Raw genomic sequence first — 23,750 nt, 5'->3', positions numbered from 1 at the left:
GTTAATCCATTATATCTGATTGTTTGCACTGTTATAAGTGCACTGGTGTAAACTGTCATACATTTCTGCCCTGCAACCCTATTGGTACTGTGCTCCGTCAATCTGGCCACACCGCTGAATTGGTAGATATTCCAGAATCCCTTGCATTGCTCCAGGTGCACTGCATTCTGGGCAATTTTCACTTCAGATGGTGAGATGCTTCCAGCAGGCAAGGGGAATTGAGAGAAGAGGATTCAGCCTTTTGGGTTTTGTCCATCAGTAGAACGGGGCTGGTAACATTTACCCACTTCATAAAGGTTCATTAACATTTGTAAAACGCTTTGAGATCCTAGGGTGGAAGGGATTATGGGAGCTCAAAGTCAAGTTATGACTAGTATTTTTAACTTTCCTCACCACAGATATTATTGATCTGTTCACACAGACTTTTCGTCTCTTTCCTAGTGGAATGGTTTTTTGTCCAAAGCAAGTCATGGGAATGGAAAGCCCTATTCACATTCCATGTGCAACTTACAAGGTGAAGCATAAATCCCATTTACCAGCTGATAAAAGCAAGCTGAAGATTTTGTTTGTTTGCTTTCTCTCTGAGAGGACAGAGCCATCTTGCTAAGAGTGTCCCTGTTTGTCCCCGTCCTTTGTTCCCTGCTAACTCCATTTTCTTGCTCTTTTGTTGATTCACAAATCCTTTTTGATACAGCACGTTTACAATCTTTGCCAAGCTTTTCAGTCCCCCCACCTAATCTTTAGTAATTAACTGCTTAATAACCTTTAATTATTCTGTAAATAAGTGAATGGCTGAGTCACTTCTGCTCTTTGCTATGCTTTCCTCTTGCCAAGTAGCGTGGCACCAAAATCACTAGACGACAATGCACAATCTTTTTCAGGGATACTTTTAAATGAAGGACTTTCATAGTGGGAGAAACTTTCAAACTTATTAGGTCTAGTGCAGCCCTGATGTAACTGCATTGATGCCAGTGGAATTACAGCAGGGGTAAATTTAGTCCTCTATACTTAGGTCAAGTCACGTTCCCAGTGAAACTGCCCACGTACATGTCCCAAAACCCCACAATTCAATGTTTGAATTAGGCCTGTTATAGAGATAAACATGAGCTGTGACCCTCAGAGCTGGATGCAAATTTCCCCAGTTTTCAAGATGGGATTGGATCTGGCTTTCAACTTTGGGTCCATTTGAACACGAACGGACAAAGTCAGTCTCAGCTCTAGCAGTGTAAACCCAGAATAGTCCCATGAACGAGGAATCTGCAGACCAGGGATCCATTCTTGGCTCGGCTCCTGACCTACTGTGGGCCCTTAAGAAAGTCAATTAAGCTCTTTGTGACTCAGTTTCCCATCTGTAAAATAGGCTTAGGGATACTTACTCTCCTAAACAATATGCTTTGAAATCAATGTATGAAAAGTGCTACATAAGAGCTGGGTGTTATCATCATTAGTAAAGTCACTCCAGCATCACACAGGCGTGAGCACTGAATCTGGCCTATTACCCCTACCTTTCACTTTTTTCTTTATATTCCCTCATAATAACAATGCTGCTTTCTCCATCTACTGCATCCTCCAACCAGCTTACTCAAGGATCCCAAACCCTAATTAATTTAGGTTCACACCACTCCGACTCCTCCCCAGGAGTCAGGGATTATTACAACCCATTTTACAGATGAGATGACTGAGACACAGAGAGGATCATAGACATGCAGGGCTAGAAAGGATCTTGAGAGATCATCAAGTCCAGCCCCCTACACTAAGGCAGGACCAAGTAAACCTAGACCATCCCTGACAGGGGTTTGTCCAACCTGTTCTTAAAAACCTCCAATGGTAGAGATTCCACAACCTCCCTTGGTAACCTATTCCAGAGTTTAACTACCCTTATAATAAGAAAGTTCTTCCTAATATCTAACCTAAATCTCCTCAGCTGCAGATCCCATTGCTTCTTCTCATGCCCTCGGTGGACCATGGAGAACAATTAATCACCAGCCTGTTTATAAGAGCCTTTAACATATTTGAAGACTTTTATCAGCTCTCCTCCCCACCAGTCTTCTCTTCTCAAGACTAAACATGCTGTGACAAGATGGCCGATGTTAGTTTGGTGGGTCCTGCGCTTTTCTTGGCAGGGGGGCTAAGATGCCACCCCTTGCCACTGCTCTTGGGCCATAATTAGCTTAGGGTTTATCTATTTCCCCTCTACCTCTCTACCAGTGCTCCCTGGCCCTCCTGTATCATAATGCCCAGGTGTTTTAACTTTTCCTCCAGGTTTCTAAACCTTTGATCATTTTAGTTGCTCTCCTCTGAACTCTCTCCAGTTTCTCCACATCTTCCCTAGAGTGTGGTGCCCAGAAATGGACCCAGTACTCCAGCTGAGGCCTCACCTGCACTGAGTAGAAGGGGACGGTTATCTCTCATGTCTTACATACAACCCTCCTGTTAATAACCCCAGAATGAAATTAGCCTTTTTGGCAATTGCATCGCATTGTTGACAGATATTCAATAATGGATAAGTGAGTTCACTTCAGGATTAGGCCACCTGAGAAAATGGACATGAGTCTCCCTGCAGGCCACGGTTCAGGTCCATTGAGTTCCTGGACAGTGCATTTCATGTCAGTGAGGCTCTGACTGTGTCTCAGTGGGCTCTACAGCAAAGTTCCCAGTGGCTCCAAGATCATATCCATTCTGCCAGGCCTACTGCCTTTGAGGATACCAGCATAGCTCCCATTAACTTTCACAGAGAGGAGGATAAACATTTTTTCCTCTGTAGAAAGATCCTCTTTCTCTCCCTACTCTATGGAGTGGCTGAATGAATTTTTCACCACTGCACCGACGAATGAAATGACTCTTCCTAATAAATGCAGATGGAAAAAATATGAGGTCATTTGGTCGCACATGAAGAACTTACCTACTATAGTAGTTTAATACAGACTTCTCCTGGCCCATTACTTGATTAGAATATTACTTATTCACTTAACAAACTATTTAATCATATCAATAGATTGGGCCCTGCATGACCTCTCTGGATAATGGCAGGTTTCAGAGTAGCCGTGTCAGTCTGTATCCGCAAAAAGAACAGGAGTACTTGCGGCACCTTAGAGACTAACACATTTATTTCAGCATGAGCTTTCGTAGGCTTCGGATAATGGCTGATTCTTTTGTTCTTTTATTCTGCTGTTAACTTTTAGATGATTTCCATGCAGGTTCCCTTAATAACGAACCATCAGTTAGATTACTTTATCATCCATAAGGTGTTATGGGGTCACTGCTGTATTTTGATCTATCCAGATATTCCTAGAGTATCCCAAGTATATGAGCCCCTCACTAACATCCATCATTCATTGAACCCTTGATTCTAAGGCCAGAAGGGACTGATCTGATTATCTAGTCTGACCTCATGCATGGAATTTTACTTTGGTTTCACCCACTGAGCCCGATAACTTTTGGGCTGGAAAGTGTTGTTTAAAAAGACCTTGACTGAAAATCTTCCAAACAATGGAGAATCCACCACACCCCTGGGTGAGTTGTTCCAATGGACAATTTCCATCATTGTTAAAAATGTGCACCTTATTTCCAGTCTGCATTTGTCTAGCTTCAACTTCCAGCTGTTGGATACTGACACACGTTTGTCTGGATTAATGAGTGTAGTCTCATTACACCCCAACATTACCCCATTTTACAGATATGGCAATGAAGCACTGAGAGATCAAGTGATTTATCATAGAATCATAGAAATGTCAGGCTGGAAGGGACCTGAGAGGTCATCTAGTCTAGCTCCCCTGCACTGAGGCAGGACCAAGTAAACCTAGACCATCCCTGACTGGTGTCTGTCCAACCTCCAATGATGGGGATTCCACAACCTCCCTTGGAAGCCTAGTCCAGAGCTTAATCTAATGTAAATTTCCCTTGCTGAAGATTGAGCCCATCAATTCTTCAGTGGACATGGAGAACAATTCATCACCATCCTTTTTATAACAGCGTTTAACATATTTGAAGACTGTTATCAGGTCTCCCCTCCCCAGTCTTTTCTTCTCAAACTAAACACTCCCAGGTTTTTTAATCTTTCCTCCTAGGTCAGGTTGTCTAAACCTTTGATCATTTGTGTTGCTCTTCTCTGGACTCTCTCCATTTTGTTCACATCTTCCCTAGAGTGTGGCACCCAGAGTTGGACAAGGTCAGGGGGAAAGCCACAAATGGAACCCAGACATCCAGTTTCTCCCTCTCATGCTTTAACCAAAAGACTATATGCTCCACCTGCCTCCCTTTATTGTAATGTACTTACACTGTTACAGAAATGGAAACCAATTTAAGAAATACAGTTAGCTAATGACGGGTATGTTATTAAAAAGGAAGCATTTGATTGGCTGATGCTTTACCCTACACAGACATCCCGTGGAAGCATCGGACCTATCATTGGTAGGTCCCACACTGTGACATACACAGACAAAAAGTGATCTCCAGAAATGGAAACATAAAAATTAATTGTCCAAGGAACTTGGAATGTGCAATATTCCTTCTGCTTCAGTTTCATGGCTCACCATTTCCAAATGAATCAGCTGACTTTAGAAGACAATGCTGGTCACATATGGCAACACTATCTGTAGATCTCAAAGCATTATACATTACTGCACCCATTTTGAAGATGGAAAACTGAGGCACAGATAGGTTAAATGTCTGATTTCCAAAGGTGCTAGGGAACCCTTCAACCAATTTGAATTGGAGCTTCAGGTGCTGAAGAACTCTGAAAATGAGGGCCTATGGCCCACATCCTCAAGGGCATTTAGGTGCCTAACTCCCATTATTTCAATGGGAGTTAGGCACCTAAATACCTTTGAGAATCTGAGCCCAAGTAACTTGCCTAAGGTTACATAGCAGGTCAATGGAAGAGCCAGGGTGTGATGTTCCCCTGGTGTTATCCAGACCAGTGATCTGCTCGTCCACTCCAATCCTCAACTCTGGGAGTCAGCCTTACCCTGCTCTTCTGTGAGAGCCTCCACTCCTGGGCCGTTCACGCACAGCTTCTGACACGTAAACTGCTTGGATTGTGCAACCGAATGACACTAGCCAATATCTCCAGTCCCAGAAACAACCCTAGGAACCTCCGTCTTGCAGTGTCCAGTTATGCCCACTGAACACTGCAAGCTTATATGAGTTCATCAATTTAACAAAGAAACTGATATCTACTAGGCTTGTTATCCCAAGGGGAGTCTCCGACACCCTTCAAACCAAGCACACTGCTTCAGGTAGAATAAACCAACAAATTTATTAACTACAAAGATAGATTTTAAGTGATTATAAGTCAAAACATAACAAGTCAGATTTGGTCAAATGAAATAAAAACAAAACACATTCTAAGCTGATCTTAACACTTTCAGTGCCCTTACAAACTTGGATGCTTCTCACCACAGGCTGGATGGTTGCCCTTCAACCAGGCTCTCCCCTTTGATCAGTGCTTCAGTTGCTTGGTGGCAATGTCTGTAGATAGAGGTGGAAGAGGGAGGAAGAGCATGGCAAATGTCTCTCCCTTCTATCATATTCTTTCTTCCCTCTTGGCTTCTATCCCTCCCCCTTCAGAGTCCAGTGGGCATTACCTCATCGTAATCCCAAACTGACCAAAGGAAGGTGGGTCACTCACTCAAGAGTCCAACAGATCCTTTGTTGCTGCCTAGGCCAGTGTCCTATTGTTCCTGTGAGGCTGGGCTGGGTTTGTCCTATCTATGCCCTGATGAGGTCTGAACTGCCCCTCTGCTCTTGGAGGGCTTTTGCCTGGGCTTGTTTTATGCCATGAGGACACATTTTCAGCCTCATAACTCTGTACATGAAATTACAACCTATAGTGTTACTGTAACAACAATGCTCAGAGCATCATGAGCCTTCCGACGACACCCGACATGACAAACTTTGCATTAGATACCACACAATCATATTATAAGGCTGAACATGGTGGTGCGGGGGTGCCCTCGAGGTACAGAACGTCAAACAAGGAGAGAATCCAGGTCTGTGGAGTCCCAGTCTTAGTGCTCATTCCACTAGAGCACAATGAGATAATAGAAGATATGCATGGGGTGAAGCTAAAACTGGATCTAAAACTAAGCAGAAATAGAACAACGGTGCAATATTCTGAACTCCATCCAGAGTCCGAATGACCAAAATCAGCAGTGTTTGTACTTGGGGTGAGTTCCGCACATAATAGAGAAAGGGATCCACTGAAAAATTTGGATCCAGATCAAAGCTCATATTCTGATAATTTGAGGGAGTATTTGTATCCAGATTTTGGTTCAAGACCATCTTATAAATTAAAGTCATTCCCTTAAATAAAGGACAGTGGAGATGTATGATAATAGCAGAAACAGGGACAAAAATACAATCAATGGAATTTCAGAACAGTGAAGCACTTGAAGTTCAGTTATTCTGCCACATTTTATGGGCCAAAGTTACCACCATCAAGATTTTGTCCAAATTATAGTCTGGTGCATGGAATTTGGAGGGAGGAGCACAGGTTGCAGGAGGGAAGAATTTGGAGAAGGCATCAGGAAGTCAATCTGCAAAGCACATGGCTAGGAGTGGTAAGCTGGAGCTGCAGTGATTCCGTAAATTGTCCCATAAAAGGTCTGTCTATATTAATTAGTTATGTTATTACCCAGCATAGAATCATAGAACTGGAAGGGACCTTGAGAGATCATCTAGTCCAGTCCCCTGCACTCATGGCAGGACTAACTATTATAGCATGAGATATGTGACGCACGGTCCACCACAACATTCACGTGGAAGCATGATGCGATGCCATCACTAGTGAGGCAGTGCGAGCATCCACTGTTGGGATGGGCGGATGTTGCACACACAGACCCCCTAACGTTTTGGAAGGCTAACCACAGCATCAAGTCATGCACATTTGACAGAACTGCAGAGCTTCTCTGGTACTGCTCCTTGGGGTTTCATACACACAGGGCATTTGAACAGTGTGGCATGCATGACTGTCTTATCTGGGCATGTTAGACAGAATGGAAATGCAACTAGCAGGTGAGCTTCTGCCGAAGCAGAGAGCAAGATGGATGAAAAATGTACAGCTTCAGCTGGAACTTCATTAATCAGTGTTTGTTTCACAGTCGAAGAGAATTCTGAGCTGATTAACAAAAAATGATTAAGAAGCAGAAGGGAAGGGATGATTTATGAGGAAAAATTATATAAAGCTTGGCCAAATGACAGCCAAGGGTGGGTATGACAACTGTCTACAAGGGTATGGATGCCAAGTAGCCAGAGGGAGCCTTTGAGATGGTCCATGGAGGAAGATGATGTCACCAGGGGCTCCTGTGAAGTTTGTGGTGAATATCAGGACATATGTTCTAATCATAAAGTCCGCTAGACTGTGGAATAGTCCCTCAAGAGAAGGGTAAAGCCTGATCATTCTCCTCACTGAAGGGAAGGAAACTCCATCACTTTAGCCACACGATAGGGAACCTGGGGATGGGTGGTATTGGACAATATGTCCTGTTGGGGTCCTTTCCACCTCTAATTCCTACAGATCACTCCCTGGGAGAATTGAACATGACTCCTTTGTGTTGCTCTAAGACACTGGCAAATATCACAAAGGAACAGAAGTAGAAAAATATCATCTGCACCACAATGGTTTTTATGAAAATCCTGCAGCTTTGGGTGCCAGCCAGCAGTTCTACAGTATCTGATCTGAAGTCTGAAGAGTGATTAAAGTGTGATAGTTTATGAAAGCAGGCAGTGGGGAGAGGATATTATCAGGCAATGCCACAATATGAGACCAAAACACCCCCAAAACATGAGACACAATTTGTTCTCTAAATACGTAAGCAGCAAACCGTACAGTGGGCTCTGAGAGATCACAGCACATTAACTACCATGTGAGAGAAAGTGAAGGGTGTTGGGAAGGGGGGAGGAGAGGATCAGACATTTCCAGTCTAAAAAACCCCACAGCTATAGAACAGATAAGTCCTGTTAAAGGTTTTATTACTTCAACTTCCGGTAATTTATTGCTGTCTTTTCCCTCTTCCATAAAAGTTCAGGACAGCATATACTGTGTAAAGCGTCTATTATACAGTGTCAAATATAACTTCCCAAGTGAGATACAATCTGAACTGCAGCGGAGCAGTGAGTCAAATGGGGAAATATTTTTCGCCTGTGGCTGTTGTTGCCAGAAACAATCACACAAAAGTGCCTCGCTGGGAAGCAATGAGATCGGACAGTTCAGAGGGTGGGGAGTTGGGGGAGAAGGGTGTTCTCCTTTGCACCAGTGGCCCACTGGTTAACATTGTAGCCTCCTTTATAACCATCCTACTTAGCTTTTCTCCAGCATTGATATGTAGTAGTGCAGCATAGGGGCAGGGACATGGGTATGAGAGATATGAAAGCCCATGTTCTCCTCCTGGTTCTCATTCTCGCAGTCATTTGGGTGGACTGATGGGCTTGTCATAATTCATACTCTGGCAGCATAAACAGGCCTCAAAGAGGATGGATCACTTTCTGTGCTCAGAGCCTCTCCAGCAAGGGTGGAGATGGCAGAAGAGTTCTTCGCCATCACTGCTCTGTTTCCAGCAGAGGAAGTGGGGCTAGCGCAGACTGCATTGTGGGAAGTCTGTGCTGCCCTGGGGGCAGAGCATACGTTAGAGCGGCCCTCAGGTTTCTCTAACTTACATCAGGGTCCAGATACAGCCTCCATGGACCCAGAATACAGGAAGGGTGGTTAAAGCTACTGTATCCCACTCCCTCCATCCTTGCTCTAAGCACAGGAAAGGAGTAGCTGAAAATCAGGTCCTTGGCGTTAGATGGCTGCTGAGATTCCAGAACGGGTACTATCAGAACCCTTAGTGAAGGCACTGATCTCTGTGCATTGGTATTTTCCCCCTCTGGAAAACAGGGATCAGTATACAGACTTCTCAGCACTGGTTAATAAATGTCTGGCAATGCCAGAAGACACTCGCATGAGATGTACCATTGAAATGCAAAGAAGAATTATTATTTTCCATACTCCCAGCCTGGCTGCCATGAACCACGTCTAAGCCGGATTGCCCAGAGCACATTCAGTCGGGACAAGTCCTGTAACAGGCACCTGTGAAATGGAAGAGGCGATCAAACAGGTCTTTCCCATCTCTGACCCTAAGATCTCATGGCACTGGAGCACCACTAGGGAGCTGATTAGCTCCTGTCTATCTAGTGAGGTACTTACATGTACCAATCTACATCATTGCTCACAACCTCCTTATGCCATGTGTGAGGAATATGGCAATGTCCCACAGGATTCTTTGAAGACCTCAATGCATTAAGTCTATATATTATTGTAGGCTGGAATTGTAGGTCACCTCTCTAGGGGGGAGATGTGACAGATGTGAGACCTGAGAGTTCAAGAGACTATATTGAAAATGTGCCAGACAAGTGTGGACCTTGGGGGTAATAAGCGTGCAGTGGATTTCCTGGGGAATCCTTAGGGAGATGCAAATTCCCCAACTCCAGTTATGCAAACACCCAGCCTTTAGAAGCTGTGCCCTGGGTATGGGTCATTGTCTGCTGATTACCTGTCATAGAAAACCAAGATCAAAGAAGATAAAGAAATGGCTGATCTGCCCAGTCAGTGTTCTGGTTCAGAGTCTAAGATGGATGGGCTTGTAACCATGTGGAAAACCCAGTTATGGGTTTTGAAGGACTGAGACCTACCAGCATCCTAGGTTGACATTGGGGGTGACCTCTGGTAAGTTTTATAGCATGCTTGCAGGTTCTTTTATTGTTTTAATGTGCTTTCTCCGTAATGCTTTTTCCTTAAGAATCAATGTGCTTGCTTAGAAAGAATTGTATAGCAACTGGTAACTGCTAGCAATACACTGATCATAGCCCTTGGACAGAAAGGACAGTGCAGGTGCTGGCTGATAGGGAGTCTGGCTTGCTGAGGATATCACAGTGTAAGGAAGGGAGCTGTGCAATCTTAAAATCTTTACTCAGAAGAGAGTGAGACACAAATCTCCACCCAAGAGAGGTGAGGGCTGGGAATACCCTTGGTTGACTGCAGAGGGGGAAATACAGGTATAGTTGCCCTGAAACTGTGACGGGGTGGAGAAGTACCGTTATCATCAGGTCACGGACGGGGATCTGAGGCTGAGAGAGTCTATGACAGAACAGGGAACTGAAACCAACTCTTTTGAATTCCCAGCCAATCTCTTACCCTCAGGACCAACCTTCCCCAAAGACAGTCTGTCTCTGCAAGTTCAAGGAGTGACGTTTCCTGAGAAGCACTGAATGTAAATGGTTGGGAACTCCCTAACAAAAACTCCAGCCACTGTAAGATCACCCGGTCGCTGGTTGCGTTTGAACTGAAAACACACACAGCTTTCATCCGCAGGATACAAAATCAATTACTTAAAAAAATTAAACAAACTATCTCAGGTTAAAAGAAAAACAGCTGTGGGGTCCAATGGAAAAACATTTCCTATTAAAACTGACTTCAAGCCCCTACGGCCAACTTTTACAAGAGCTATTCTAGCCATCAAAGAGGGATTTCACCTGCCTGGGGTAGTAAAGGATCATTATCCCTTCAGCTTAACTGTTGCTCCACTTAATGCATGGGGCCTGGGCTAGCAGATAGCTCCATTACAGTAACTTTATAGAACAGAATTCATAGAAGGCAGCTTTCATTCTGGGGCTCTCCCACAGCGTTTGATCAAGCAGTGGGTAAGATATTGATGGCGCAGTCCTAGGGAGCAGCAATCGCCAGCTCTGCAAATTGCTCACTCTCATGCCTGGACATTAGATGTTGGTGTCTAAGTGACAGACTATAGGCCGGGACACTGGGGTCAACCCTTCATTATACAAGGAATAATACTTAGCACATAGATAGACAGCACTTTACAACTTCAAAGCACTAGGCAGACATTAACTATATTTTCTGTAGCAGTCCAGAGTCTTGGTAGTGATATACAGACTAATGACGTATGCTAGTTTGGCAAATCCACTCATTATGAGATTTAGAAAAGGCAGAATGTTGTCTCTTTAACCTGTTGAAATGGTAATGTTTCAGTACCTAACAAGAGATTTCGCTTGATTCTGTTTCCCTAAATTCCTCTCCAGATACCTGGTAGAGCCCTTATCCATTTGAAGAGGGAAACATAGCAATGATGAAAGCTGAGAAAGGCAACCACAGAGCCAACTTTGTGTGTCCTCCCAGACCATACAGAAAGGCCAGTTAATGTGGGATGAGTTAATCAACCAGTTAATGATCCCCAGTTAATGTGGGATCAGACTAAAACTGTGTGGGATCTTGAGCGACACACTGACATTTATAAGGAGATAGTGGACATTTATCTGATTAGTACATAAATACTAAGACAGTCTCCACCCATCTCGGTATAAATGGATTTCACTAGTCTGTCCTATGTCCATAAAATCCTTCATTTTCAGTTTTTACAGATGGTATATTTAGACAAACTCCTAACTGAGTTTGGTATTCGGTTTAGCCAGTCCTCCTTCCTCCCAGTTGTGTGTGCTAGGGCATCCCAGAGTGCATTGCCCCATGTGCTGCTGATGTCGCTCTTTATGCCAGTCCTTCAGGCATTCTATCTCCCTGCTGAGGCACTATGGGATAGCTGCCCAGTCCGTCCAACAATGCACCGAGACTTGGTTGCACTGAGAGAAAAGCAGCTGCGTGGGCACAACTCCACTTTGTTTTGTTGTGGCTGGGTTAGTTGAGGGTGTTGTGCTATTTACTAAAAGACAGTTGTACTCTTGGCACCTTGAAAAACCTGCAAGGTAGAAAACGCCATAGGAATGGAAATGTGGTGTGGAGAACCTTGCAGACCCATTGTCCCTGAGAACTAGCAACGTGCTACGGGGGAGCTCTCCGTCTGCTCCCCACCTGCCATTCTCTTTCTGAGGGAAGGTCACAGATCCGTGTGTGCCTGCCGCCATTCCAGATGCAAGCAGTTTGAGCTCTGAACTTTGAGCAGTCCCTGGTCAGCTGCATGGATCTGACAGCATGCCTAATACTAAGCTCAGGTCTCGCTAATGCAGTATAAATGTCAGGCTTGTCTGCTTTCAAACAGGTAGAAAAAACAAGGACAAGGGCTGCCAGGCCTTTTACGTTGATTTCATTTCTACCAGACCTGACACCGACAGTGCAATTTAGCATGTGCCCAATATCACTGGCCTTGAACACGTCTTCCCACTGGAAGCACAGCATTGACTACAACCAGCAGGCTCTGGGGCCTCTATAACTGCAAAGACTTACAAAATGGCATATGAGTTGTCTAGGAGGGAGATGCAGACTGGAGGGTTTATTGAGAGACAGAGAATGAGAACTTGATTCTGCCTGTGAATGTCATTCTCAGGAATTTAAAAAGCTCAATTAAGCAGCTTTTAATCCCACTTCAGTTACTTCAAGTGCACCCAAATGAGCTGCATCCCTTCTGTGTTTTAAACCCTGCCCATTTTCCAGCCCACCTGGGCAGTATCTCGGTCATCCTCTTCAAAGATTGCCATGGATTTTGGAGAGAGGAGATGCTACATTACAGTGTATTGTCAGAATAATGACACAGTTATTTACTTTTCAAACCACCTCCCATCATTCGTCTGTCTCAATGGTCATACATACTCAGTTTTCAAGTCAAAATGTGGTATCCCTTTGTGCTAATGCAGCAAACTCCATCGGGGATCTGAAAACCAAGTGTTTTTTGTTTTTGTTTTTTCCTTCCCCTGCTTCTTAGTTGATCACAAGGATCCTATCCTCAGAGAATTCAGCTGGCTCTCCCAGAAGTATACGGGTTTTCCCAGTGAGTCAGCAGGAAAGAACAGTTGTTTTAGTCAGTTAACAGAGCACATATGCCCCAAAGACACAGAGGCTGTGGAAGAAGGTGTTATTTCTTTTACAGTAGTACGTTGTAGATTTTGTGCATTGATTACATCAATTCAAATCTGTAGTTAACCACTGCACTAGTGCAAAATGGGACTTTCCCCAGTGTGATAGTCCAGGATAAGTTTTATATTAGTGCAGTGCAGGCACTCTGGGGGTTTACACTACATCAGCGCAGGCCCTTCCCCCCCCCCCATAGGCAGGGCCTAAGCTAAACGTTTTTCCAGTGAGGCTTGTAGAGGGCAATCTAACAACAGCTCCTTTAATGTGCATGATGAATTAGTTACCTGAGGGGACAGGCTGCAGCAAGTGACCTTTCAGATGCAAGACCGTCCTCGCCACAGCTTGAGTTACTCTGTGCTGCCTGCAGACAGGACCCGGGAATCTATCATTATAAATCCAATGCAGGAAACGATTATTAAAAGCTATAGACCCAGAGCCTGGCTCGGTTTGTTTGCTGATCCGGTTCCAGCATCAGCAGGCTATTGTAGGGATAGGTACCCTGCCTGTTCCTATACCTGTGGGTCACTGGCACTGCATTCTGTCTCCTCCACAGCTCTCTGCTCCGCTGGTTTTCTCCATGACAGCTCCTTCCAGTCAACCTTTCCAAAACACTGACCTAGTGACACCATTCCCTTTCCCCATCCCCCACCCCCCAGTGAGCCTCCAATTAAAGCCCAATTGCCTCTGTACAAAAGGGGCTCTGTCGGGTTCATTCATGGAGGAACAAGGGGCCTGAATAGGTTCGGGCACAGTGGAAGCCGTGAAACAGTGTGGTCTTGTGTTCAGGTTGAATGGCGGCAGGGAGGAGGGAGTGGGGGCAGGGCGTTGATTCAGTTAAAGTAATTTTTGAGTCCTTCTGGGAAGTTGGAGGGGAGGGAGGCGGGAAGGGAAGGGAATGAAGGAGAGTTTCTTCTTAAACGAAACTCTGCAACAGACAAATTAGACATTTCTCCCTCTAAAGTGACTGCCAGGTGGAAAAGAGAAATGCCGAGTTTAAACCAGCTAATTGCAACGTGCATTGTTCAAAGCTATTTTGCTGTTAAGGTCCTCTATAAGGATGAGAGGGGTGTGGACCCTGTGACTTCCTGATGCTCCCTCCAGATCCCGAACCAGGACTTCAGAAAAATCCAGGAAGAGACCAGTCCCCAAGAACCCACCCCCATTCGTGTTGTGCCACCTTAGTGTGTGCTGGGTAGATACTCACAGAGTACAGACATGGGGCCTGATTCTCCATTGCTTTGCACCTTGTGGAGTCCTTTACGGAGTAAGGATTGGAGAACTGGCTCTTATAAGGTACCCAAGAAATTCCTTGGGGATCAGGCCCCTTACTAGTTGTTTTAATTTACCTGCTAGTTAATCCTAATTTGGCAGTCCTCTGAGCAACGGATCATGTAAACAAGAGGACAGGCAGGATTCTAGACACAATCCTGACCCTTAAAAACTACATCTATTCTGTAAGGAGGGCCCTTCTATACAGGTTCTCAGTGTTATTCAATAGAATTCACCCTGCAGGGCAGGAACTAGTTAGCAGAAGAAGAAGAATTTAAAAGACCAGGACTGTAACTCTCCAGTGAGTTGGAAGAAAACATTTTTACACATGATAGCTCTGTTTAGGGCAAGCTGCTCCCATGTGCTCTCCCTCTGTACTGTCAGGGCTGCAGGCACCAAGCTCCTCTCTCCTGGGTCAATCTGTGCTGCAGGGATAAGAAATTGGGATAAGCTATTTTACTGAATAATGCTGGACATTGGCCAGTTCCATTAAGGCAAGACTTTCACTTGTATCAGTAAGAACTCTGCAGAGCATGGGTTGGAGTTGTTGATGTGAGCTGTCCGGCAATGATCTACCACAATGATGCCCTATGTATGGGACAGAATTAGAGATTTAAAATATCTATAACAGTTGGTTATCTTATCCAGCCAGCTCAACTCTATGCAGGATTGTTCCCCACAGTATATATTCCAGTGTGTGGCCAGTCTAAATTTAAAGTGGAGAAAGCAACAGTTCTGAGGCAGAGATGAATAAACAGTTAGCTACAACTAAATGAGCCAACAAATTTAGCATTTTTTCCACTCACTGATTAAAATTTCATGAAATTTATTCATTATTTTCATTGATTCAGCTGATTTTTTTAATGTTGAATTAATCATAAATAGTTCTCTGTGATTAGTTATTTATGGCACGCTCATAAGTTGGTACGGGTCAAATAAGTCACATGTGGTTGCTACTGCTCCTTGATTGGATAAGCACGAAAGCCCTTCTGGCACAAATACTTATGAGCACACATGTAAAATTCAGTTCATGCTAATCCTCACACAAGCAAGCTTGCAATTTATGCCAGTGAAACTCAGCCTTGTGGAAAACAAATGCAGAAAGGGTTTGCGCACAATCATTATTATTATTTGTATTGCAGGAGGCCTCAGAGGTCCTATTGAGGAATCAGGGGCCCTTTGTGCTAAGTACTGTACACACACAAATCACAAAGGAGGAACCTGCCACTATGACCTAACAGAGACACACCTGAACAACCAAATCAATTTCATTTACAAATCTGAGTGAATATTGGCAAAAGATTTTTATTTTACGTTATGGAATATTTACTGATTTCTATGCCTTTGAGAGACTGATCCATGTTCAACAGACTTCTTTCAGGAAATATTTCTTCATAGTGGAAGAGATTTTCAAAAGAACGTAACTGATTTAGGAGCACAAATCAACAGAAACTCCATGTGTTATGTGAGAGTTTCAATAGGATGAGTTTCCTACACCACTTTTGAAAACTGCACCCGGGGCTAGCTTGACTCGGGTGTGATGAATCCAAGTGTTTCTCTCCCGCACCCGAACTGCAGTGTGAGAAGTAAGTTGATATCAGCCAAATTATGTGCCTTTGGCTTTTTTCATCCTTTTGGTCCTTGCTATAGCCGGGGCCAGAAGCAGACGACTCCGGACCTCGAGGGAGCCCCTGATACTACCATCCTAAATAATCCCTCTCCCTGCATGATGTTAAACTTTTCAGAGCTTATCTCCATGGGCTCAAGTAGATGTGTCAAAGCCGTTGCTCGCCTGGACAGCTCTTCTACCACTGCCCAACTTAGTATCATGGGCTGGGCATCAACTGCCCAATGCACCTAGTAACAGTGAGAAAGTGTTTTGCTAATTGAACAGGGTGTCGGCGTGTGTGTTGGAGGGTGGTAGAGTGGGTTGTCTTTGCAGATTTCAGTCCTTGGGCTCCCATCACGTTGTGTTGCTACTGTTGGACATTATAGAACCATAGACTATAGGGCTTGAAAGGACATCAAGAATCCATCCCCCTTCCCCCCCACTGTGTTGAGGCAGGATAATTATTCCATTATCCTTGATTTATGAGGTGCAGAATAAACAAAGGCCTGATCACAGACACTAGAACAAACATAACAAGTTAGCAGGGTCCCCCGCTCAGCAGCCACACTTCCAGTGCATATGCAGCCTATGCAATGCAGCGGCTCAATCTCAAACCACAACCCTTGTGGCGCAGAGCTTAGTCTCCCGCTAGGCTGAGGAAGCACTAGTAGGGGCTCGGATGAGCTCATTTCAGATGGAAGATACTCTCTGTATATTTTATGGCAGGCAACCAAATAGCATTTTGTTAATGAATTGACTGGTGCGTATGGGAATCACGGGCTTCTGCTAGACTGAATCAGAATGGCTCAAATGTAGGCCATAGACCCTATATTGCTAGAGATTCTCCTTTGTTTAGGTGGTAGGGAAACCTGTTCCATTAAAGCAGTAGGATCTGAGTTTGTACCCACTGTTACCCAGTATCCGTGGAGGTTCCTATATGGCCACACGGTTATGCCACTGGTCTAGGAATCAGCAAACCTGGGCTTAATTCCCAACTCTGCCACAGACTCCCTGTGTGACAATGGGCAAATCACACTCTCTTCCTCACCTGTAACACAGAGACAATACTTTCTTTGTCTGCCTTGCCAAGCTAGAGCAGCAGCTCTTCAGGGACCGTCTCTTGCTATGCCTCTGCACAATGGAACCCAGTCTCAGCAGGGACCCATAATACAAAAGAGAATAAGTTATAATATTGTAAATTACCTCCTCGTTTCCCATAGAGAGAGGAATGACAAGCTCACGACACTCCTCATGATGAACGGAACAGGAGCTTGGCCTGAGGTGCACGGAGGCTGGTACAGGTGAACACTATCGTTAGGAGGTCACCTTCCAGTAGATCACCCAAAGTGCATACACAGACAGGCCTTTTAAATTCACCACCTCAGCACTGGGAATCTATCAGCTCAGGATTTACCAGGCACCACATCTCTTGCGTGCAAGCCCTGGTTTTTCACTTTAAGTATCAGAACACTTGGCCCAGCGATATGAAAAAAAGAATGGTTCACCCTTTTTCCCCCTAACAGTATTTCATTACTCCCTCAACAAGTCAAATGTGAGTCATAAAGGGAACCTGCTGAGATGAGAGGCCTTGTCAGTCTGAATGAAGTGAATTATGCCTGAGAAAGGTACAAGTAGCTGTATCATTAACAGCCATTGGTAATAAAAAATGCAGCTCTCTCACCTTTAGGGGATTCAAGTCGCTGACATTTTAATTAACAAGGTTCACTTCTCCCAGCGCCAGATCTGGCTGCCACACATACTCCCTCCTTGCTCTAAAGCATGAGTGACAGCTGTCCTTTGCCCTGCACGACCACCGGGCGATGTAGAGAAGTGCCCCTGTATACCACATTCGGGCTGGCCTCAGAGCAAAGCAAGCAGGAGAGTTGCTTCCTGCAGCTGATAAACCTCCCTTCATAGATGCCAAGGGAAAACCAGATGAAAGGAAACCGTCTGCTGCCAGCCCATCCATGCTGTCAACAAAGAAAGGTCACTGCAACCTATGGGTGAGGCCTGTGATGTACAAACATAGGAGTAACTGGGGAGATGTGTAGCTTTTGAGAGACGGGAAAGGAAGGCTGGGGGGTAAGGGAAGAACACTGTACAGAAGGTGGGAGTCATCCTGGGAGGAAGAGAGGCACAAGTCCCTTTTAAGCAGTGCAAAGGACTTGCACTGCCTCTTTGCAAAGGGGTGGATATTGAATTATATTCCGTGGTTTTCATAGAGTTTAAGGCCAGAAGGGACCAACAGATTATCCAGTTTGACTTTCTGTATAACACAGGACATTACATTTCTGTACTGTATCTCTGTACTAAGCGCAAAGACTTTAGTTAGGCCAAAGCATTTCAGTCCTTAGGAGACTAAGCTGTGTGCTACAGGCAGAGAACAGGAGTGACCAAGGTGCCACCAATGCCTGAGGTCCTTGCAGTGGCAGGGGATTGATTAGGTGAGATATGCCCAGATGACCCCATCAAGCAAACCAGACCTTATGCTGCAGAGGAAGGCAAAAAGAAACCCAACATCTCTGCCCATCTTACCCGGGGGGGGGGGAGGAATTCCTTCCTGACCCCAAATCTGGTGATCATTAGAACTCCGAGCATGTAAGCAAGACACAGCACCCAGACATCTGAAAAGGATTCTCTAGATCACGCTACCCTATCCAGTGTCCCCTCTCCAGCTGTGGCCAATCACTGATGCTTCAAGGGAAGGCGGGAAAAAGCAATAACCCCCACTGCCAGAATACTTCCAGCCAATTGTGCATCATGGAAAAAATTCCTTCGGCACTGCCTGGAGCCCTGAAGCATGAGATTTGATTGTAGCCATTATCTTCATGTACCGCTGCAAGTAAGTGTTGTGAGCATGTACTGGGGGATGCAGGTGATCCTGTTCTCCCCACGATGGAAGGAAATGAACAGGGAGGACCCTTGGATTCCCAGACTCCAAAGCCAGAAGAGAACACCATGACCCCTGCCCTACCTGACCTCACATACCCAGGCCACAGAGTTTCCCTCTGAAGCTAGATTAAAAGGTCTAACTTCATCTTCCAGCCCTTGGATCTGTCTATGCCTTTGATAGCAAGGTTGTCAATGCCCTTGTTATCAGATCTCTTTTCCATGGGTAAGTTCCTATACGCCCATCACCTCTGACCCTCCTCTTTAATGAGCTGAATAAGCTGTAAAACATGTATCTGATGAAGTGGGTATTCACCCACGAAAGCTCATGCTCCAAAATGTCTGTTAGTCTATAAGGTGCCACAGGATTCTTTGCTGCTTTTACAGATCCAGACTAACACGGCTACGCCTCTGATACCTGAATAAGCTGAGCTCCTTGAGCCTCACCACGTACAGCTTGTTCTCCAGCTCTGGATCATGTCTATGGTTACATGGCCAGTGCTGCCCTAGAGGTTTAGCTCACAGTTGACTCCTATTTGCTTCCCCCCCCCCAATGAGCCCAAGTAGCACTGTGTAACAAACCAGGGACATATGCTACATAGGTACCCTGGTTGTCATTGAGGCTTGAATCCAGAACATGCCGTGACCACTACAGCTGGAGGATAACTCCCACAGAGAAAATAACAGGCTGCCACACTCACTGGGGCTAGGCATCTCTGGGAAGCACCATCACAGACACTCAGCCAATGTATTACCATTGGTTCTGTGACCTGCATGGGGTCCCTTCTCTAGGGGCTAGTCTACACTTGTCAGGGGATCCATGAGCGGCGTTCAATGCATCGGCAGTAGATTTAGCGGGTCTAGTGAAGACCTGCTAAATCGACCGCAGACCACTTTCCCGTCCTCCACCAGATCAAGAAAAGTAAGGGGAGTCGACAGGAGGGCATCTACCATCGACATCATATAGTGTGGACCCTGCGATAAGTAGATCTCAGCAACGTCGATTCACAAAACTCAAGTTGCATAGCTTAGATCGAATTTTCCCTGTAGTGTACGCATGGCCTAGGTGAGATGATTTTTTTTTTTTTTAAACAGTGAGGGTTATTAGTCATTGGAACAATTTACCTAGGGACATGGTGAATTCCCCATCGCTGGACATCTTTAAATCAGGACCAGATATCTGTCTAAAAGAGATGCTATCGTTCAAACAAAAGTTATGGACATGACACAGGAATTGTTGTGTGAGGTTATGCGGGAGGTCAAACAAGATTATCACATTGGTTCCTTCTGGCCTTAAAAGCTATTAATCTAATGTCAGTCTATCTTCCGGTGGTGGTGGAAAGTTCTTCTATCCTTAGCACAAACTAGTAGCAGGAACCTCCCTTTAGTCAGAAAATGTGTTTCAGAAAATTTGATACCCCCTTCGGTGGGAAAAGATATGCAACAATTTTCAAAACTTGGTGTCTAAAAATCAGGCTCCTAAAATCATGGAAAGACCTAAATGCTCAGCACCCACAAATTCCATTGAAGCCTCTGCACCTTTGAGCAACAGGCCTTCAATTCAGGTGCAGAAGCATGGATTTAGGAGCCTAGCTTTAGGTATTCAGCTAAGGAAAGTTTGGCCCATGTATTTTAAATAACAAGGGAGATAGTTTTCCAACTCCCACTAGCTTTGTTTGCAAGAAGCATGATTGTCCTTACTACACCCCTCCTTCCAGTCACGGAGGCCTTGGTAACAGTAATACTCACCTGTCCAGCTCTTCCCTTAATGGTACATTTGCCTACGGGTATTAAATCCTTGTCTCGACATGGTCCATTTTTAAATTCCAAAGCTGTCTGTTAGAGTGGCACTGAATTGGGTGTCTAAAAGCCAAGGGGCAATTTAAAAGTGGAGACAGCTATATTTACAGGAGCAGCCAGAGAATCATCACCATCAAATGCAGTTTTAAACTCAGTTTTTTAGATGAAGAGGTTTCCATTTTCCCACCCACCTTAGTGCAAATGTCACTGCCAAGGTATTTTTAAAATATTTTTCCCTTTAAACTTACTGTTGTTTACAATGCCACCTCCTCCCTCTTCTAAGAGGTTCATACAACACTGGTTTATTGCTGTAGGGTCACTTTTCGGTACTGAACAGAGCATTGTGCAGGTCAATTTGTTATCTTCCTGTTTGCTGCCAGTGTGCTGAGCTGCCAGCATGCCTGGGTGTTCAAAAAAATAAAGAGTAGAGGACCAATTTTCTTTTGAGGTAGATATCATTGATAAGGATTTACAGAGACTTCCCACATAGACTGAAAGGGGGAAAACGGGAACTCAAATGATCATGTTTTGGGCCTCTTGACCTTGACGATGTCCCTTTAATTTGCAAAGCGCATGAGTGAATGTGCAGCTAGGGAAACGAGAGTCCACACCGTGCCAGTGACTGGTCTTCCACCCAGTTTCTTGGCTCTACTTTGAGATGGGAAAAAAGAACTTTGTTGAGTGAAGGGTTCTTATTATAACCGTAGGAAGGAGGGGAGAAGTCAGGCCTGCTGGGTAAGGGGCAAGCCTGGGACTTAAAATATGTGGAATCTGCTTCTACCTCCACCACTGACTACCTGAACTTGGGCCAGTCACTTCGCCTCGCTGGGCCTCCATTTATCCACCTGTCAAATAACGATCATATTTCTATCTCTTTACAGGCTTAATGGATCCACGTTTGCGAAATGCTTGGAGATCCTCAGATAGGAGGTGCCAAATATTAATGATTATTATTATTTCAGAATGTTGATGTAGCTAAATTTCGACACATCAGGCTGGATTGTCTGTCATAAGGCAGAACATTTGCATCCAAAGGAGGCCCCCCCATCTACCATAAGTCTACTATAAAACAGGCAGTGGAGATTAACTACAACCTGAGAACGCAACAGCCCCACACCCTAATGTTTTAATAGGCAGCAGCTGAGAACAGTTGTCAGGGCCTCATAGGACCACTGTGATCATCTAGTCTGACCTCCGACATAACATATGCCAGAGAATTTCACTTGGTGACTCCTGCAGCTAGCTGAATGACTGGTGGTCACACTAGAGCACAGCTTTTAGAAAGACATTCAGCCTTGATTTAAAGACTCCTGGTGATGGACAACCCACCACCTCTCTCAGGAAGCTGCTCCAATGGCTCATCACTCTCAGAATGTGTTTGCCTTAGTGCCTGCTTGGATTTGTCTAGATGGGAAAGCAGATTTCATCGGGGCATTTAACAAAACCGGGCACTCCTTATATAAATGGATGGTACGCCCACATCTTGAATACTGCATATAGATGTGGTCTTCTCATCTCAAAAAAAGATATACTGGCACTAGAAAAGGTTCAGAGAAGGGCAAATAAATGATTAGGGGTTTGGAACGGGTCCCCTATGAGGAGAGAATAAAAAGGCTAGGACTTTTCAGCATGGAAAAGAGGAGACTAAGGGGGGATCTGATAGAGGTCTATAAAATCATGAGTGATGTGGAGAAAGTAGATAAGGAAAAGTTATTTACTTAGTCCCATAATACAAGAACTAGGGGCCACCAAATGAAATTAATGGGCAGCAGGTTTAAAACAAATAAAAGGAAGTTCTTCTTCACACAGCACACAGTCAACACCTTATGAACATTACAGAAGCCTCATTGCATGCTTGTGAGATGGGGGAAATATAATTAAACTAGCATTTTAATGTTGGGAAACAAAAGGAGAAAAAATAACCTGTCACTTGCCAAAGGCTGAGCAATGAATGTATAGCATTATCAGGAGTAGAACCCAGGCATCCTTAGTTCCCTGCTCTAACCACTATCTAACGCTGCCTCATGAGTTCAGTCCTCAAGGGAGGCATCATGCTCCAGTCACAGATGCTCCCTTATTGCTTGATCTTGCAAGACGCCGAGGACCCTTGATAAGAATGGTGCTCAACACCTTGCAGGATTGGACCCTCGGGATTTCATTCTCCACTGCCATGCATCTAGGTCAGTCACTTCCACTGTACCCTGTTTGGTAGCATTTTACACTCAAGATGCAGGGCCATGGAGAGTTTAGGCAGTTCATATTCAAATAGCAGGAACCCCATAAGAAGTGTCTTTGGTTAGGCTGAAATTTTCTAAGGGGACTGAGTTGGATGCCATATGTACTTTAGACAATCCTGGCTTTAATCAGTGAGTGAGTTACTGATGCTTCAGACAGTCATTCTTTTCCAGTGTGATCATTTCCTCTCGAAAGGGCAAGACTCACTCATCAAAGCAATGGTTCTGCTAACTCAGGATTCTCAGATCTCCACTCTGTGCGGCCACAAACAAGATGATCATTTTCTGGCTAGATCTGCCTTATTCTCAAACAACGTCTTCACAGACTGCCTCTCTTTATACCAAAATAATGTACTAGATTCACAGTTTTCTTGATGTGCTTCCTCTTCTTAGGATATAATGATTTCCACCCATCTGACAAGCTACTGACTAGAGCGAATCATCTCCTCTATTATTGGTCTCGGAGCCTGCCACTCCTCTGTGAGGGCATACTTCCCAGCCCCACTGCTTTTAGACTGGACTCTAAACCAGCCTTTAAACCCGGACATACAGCTGTTGTATAAGTGCCTGGAGCTATACCTGGGAGGAATTCCGTCTAGTGTATTGCATGTATCACACATACACCTCTATTAAGAGAGGGTCAATAGCCATCAAGTGTCTTCTCCCTGCTCTCTCACCATCACAAAGAAGGAACACACATTAACAGTGCAATTAGGAATTGATCCAACACACACTGAAGTCAATGGGAGTCTTTCTGCTGACTCCAATGGGCTTTGGATCAGATCATGAATTTATTTGCCTCTTCCCCTTATCTATAACATAATACCTCTTAAAGTCTTGTGAACTTCCTGGGCACCATGGCAGTGGTCTCTTGTGTGACTCTATATCACAGGGAGGTCTAAAAGCAAAACTATCTGTGAGGTCACAAATTCCACCTTCTTGGTCAATATAACTTGAGTAGCTCTTTCTAACAACACAGGAAATCAGGATGCATCTGAAGAAGTGGGCTGTAGCGCACGAAAGCTTATGCTCCAATAAATTTGTTAGTCTCTAAGGTGCCACAAGGACTCCTGTTCTTTTAACACAGAAAATA

General features: G+C 44.7%; 1 protein-coding gene across 10 annotated transcripts in view; it reads right to left on the bottom strand.

The window, feature by feature from the left end:
- Positions 1-23,750, bottom strand: part of ADGRB1 (adhesion G protein-coupled receptor B1) — a 376,961-nt gene that overhangs the window by 302,353 nt on the left and 50,858 nt on the right. The window contains exon 1 of one of the 10 annotated variants that reach the window (XM_030553895.1): positions 13,372-13,438. The exons of 8 other annotated variants lie outside the window; for them this stretch is intronic. The gene's annotated coding sequence lies outside the window, so the exon portion shown is untranslated. Of the gene's footprint in view, positions 1-13,140; positions 13,192-13,371; positions 13,439-23,750 lie in introns of those variants that run through there. One more of the 10 variants, XM_030553897.1, reaches the window with a different exon arrangement.

This window comes from Gopherus evgoodei, chromosome 2 (genome assembly GCF_007399415.2).
Source record: "Gopherus evgoodei ecotype Sinaloan lineage chromosome 2, rGopEvg1_v1.p, whole genome shotgun sequence".
NCBI classification, from domain to species: domain Eukaryota; kingdom Metazoa; phylum Chordata; order Testudines; family Testudinidae; genus Gopherus; species Gopherus evgoodei.
Note: the sequence above shows the minus strand (reverse complement) of the source record. Positions and strands in the feature narration are given on the sequence as shown.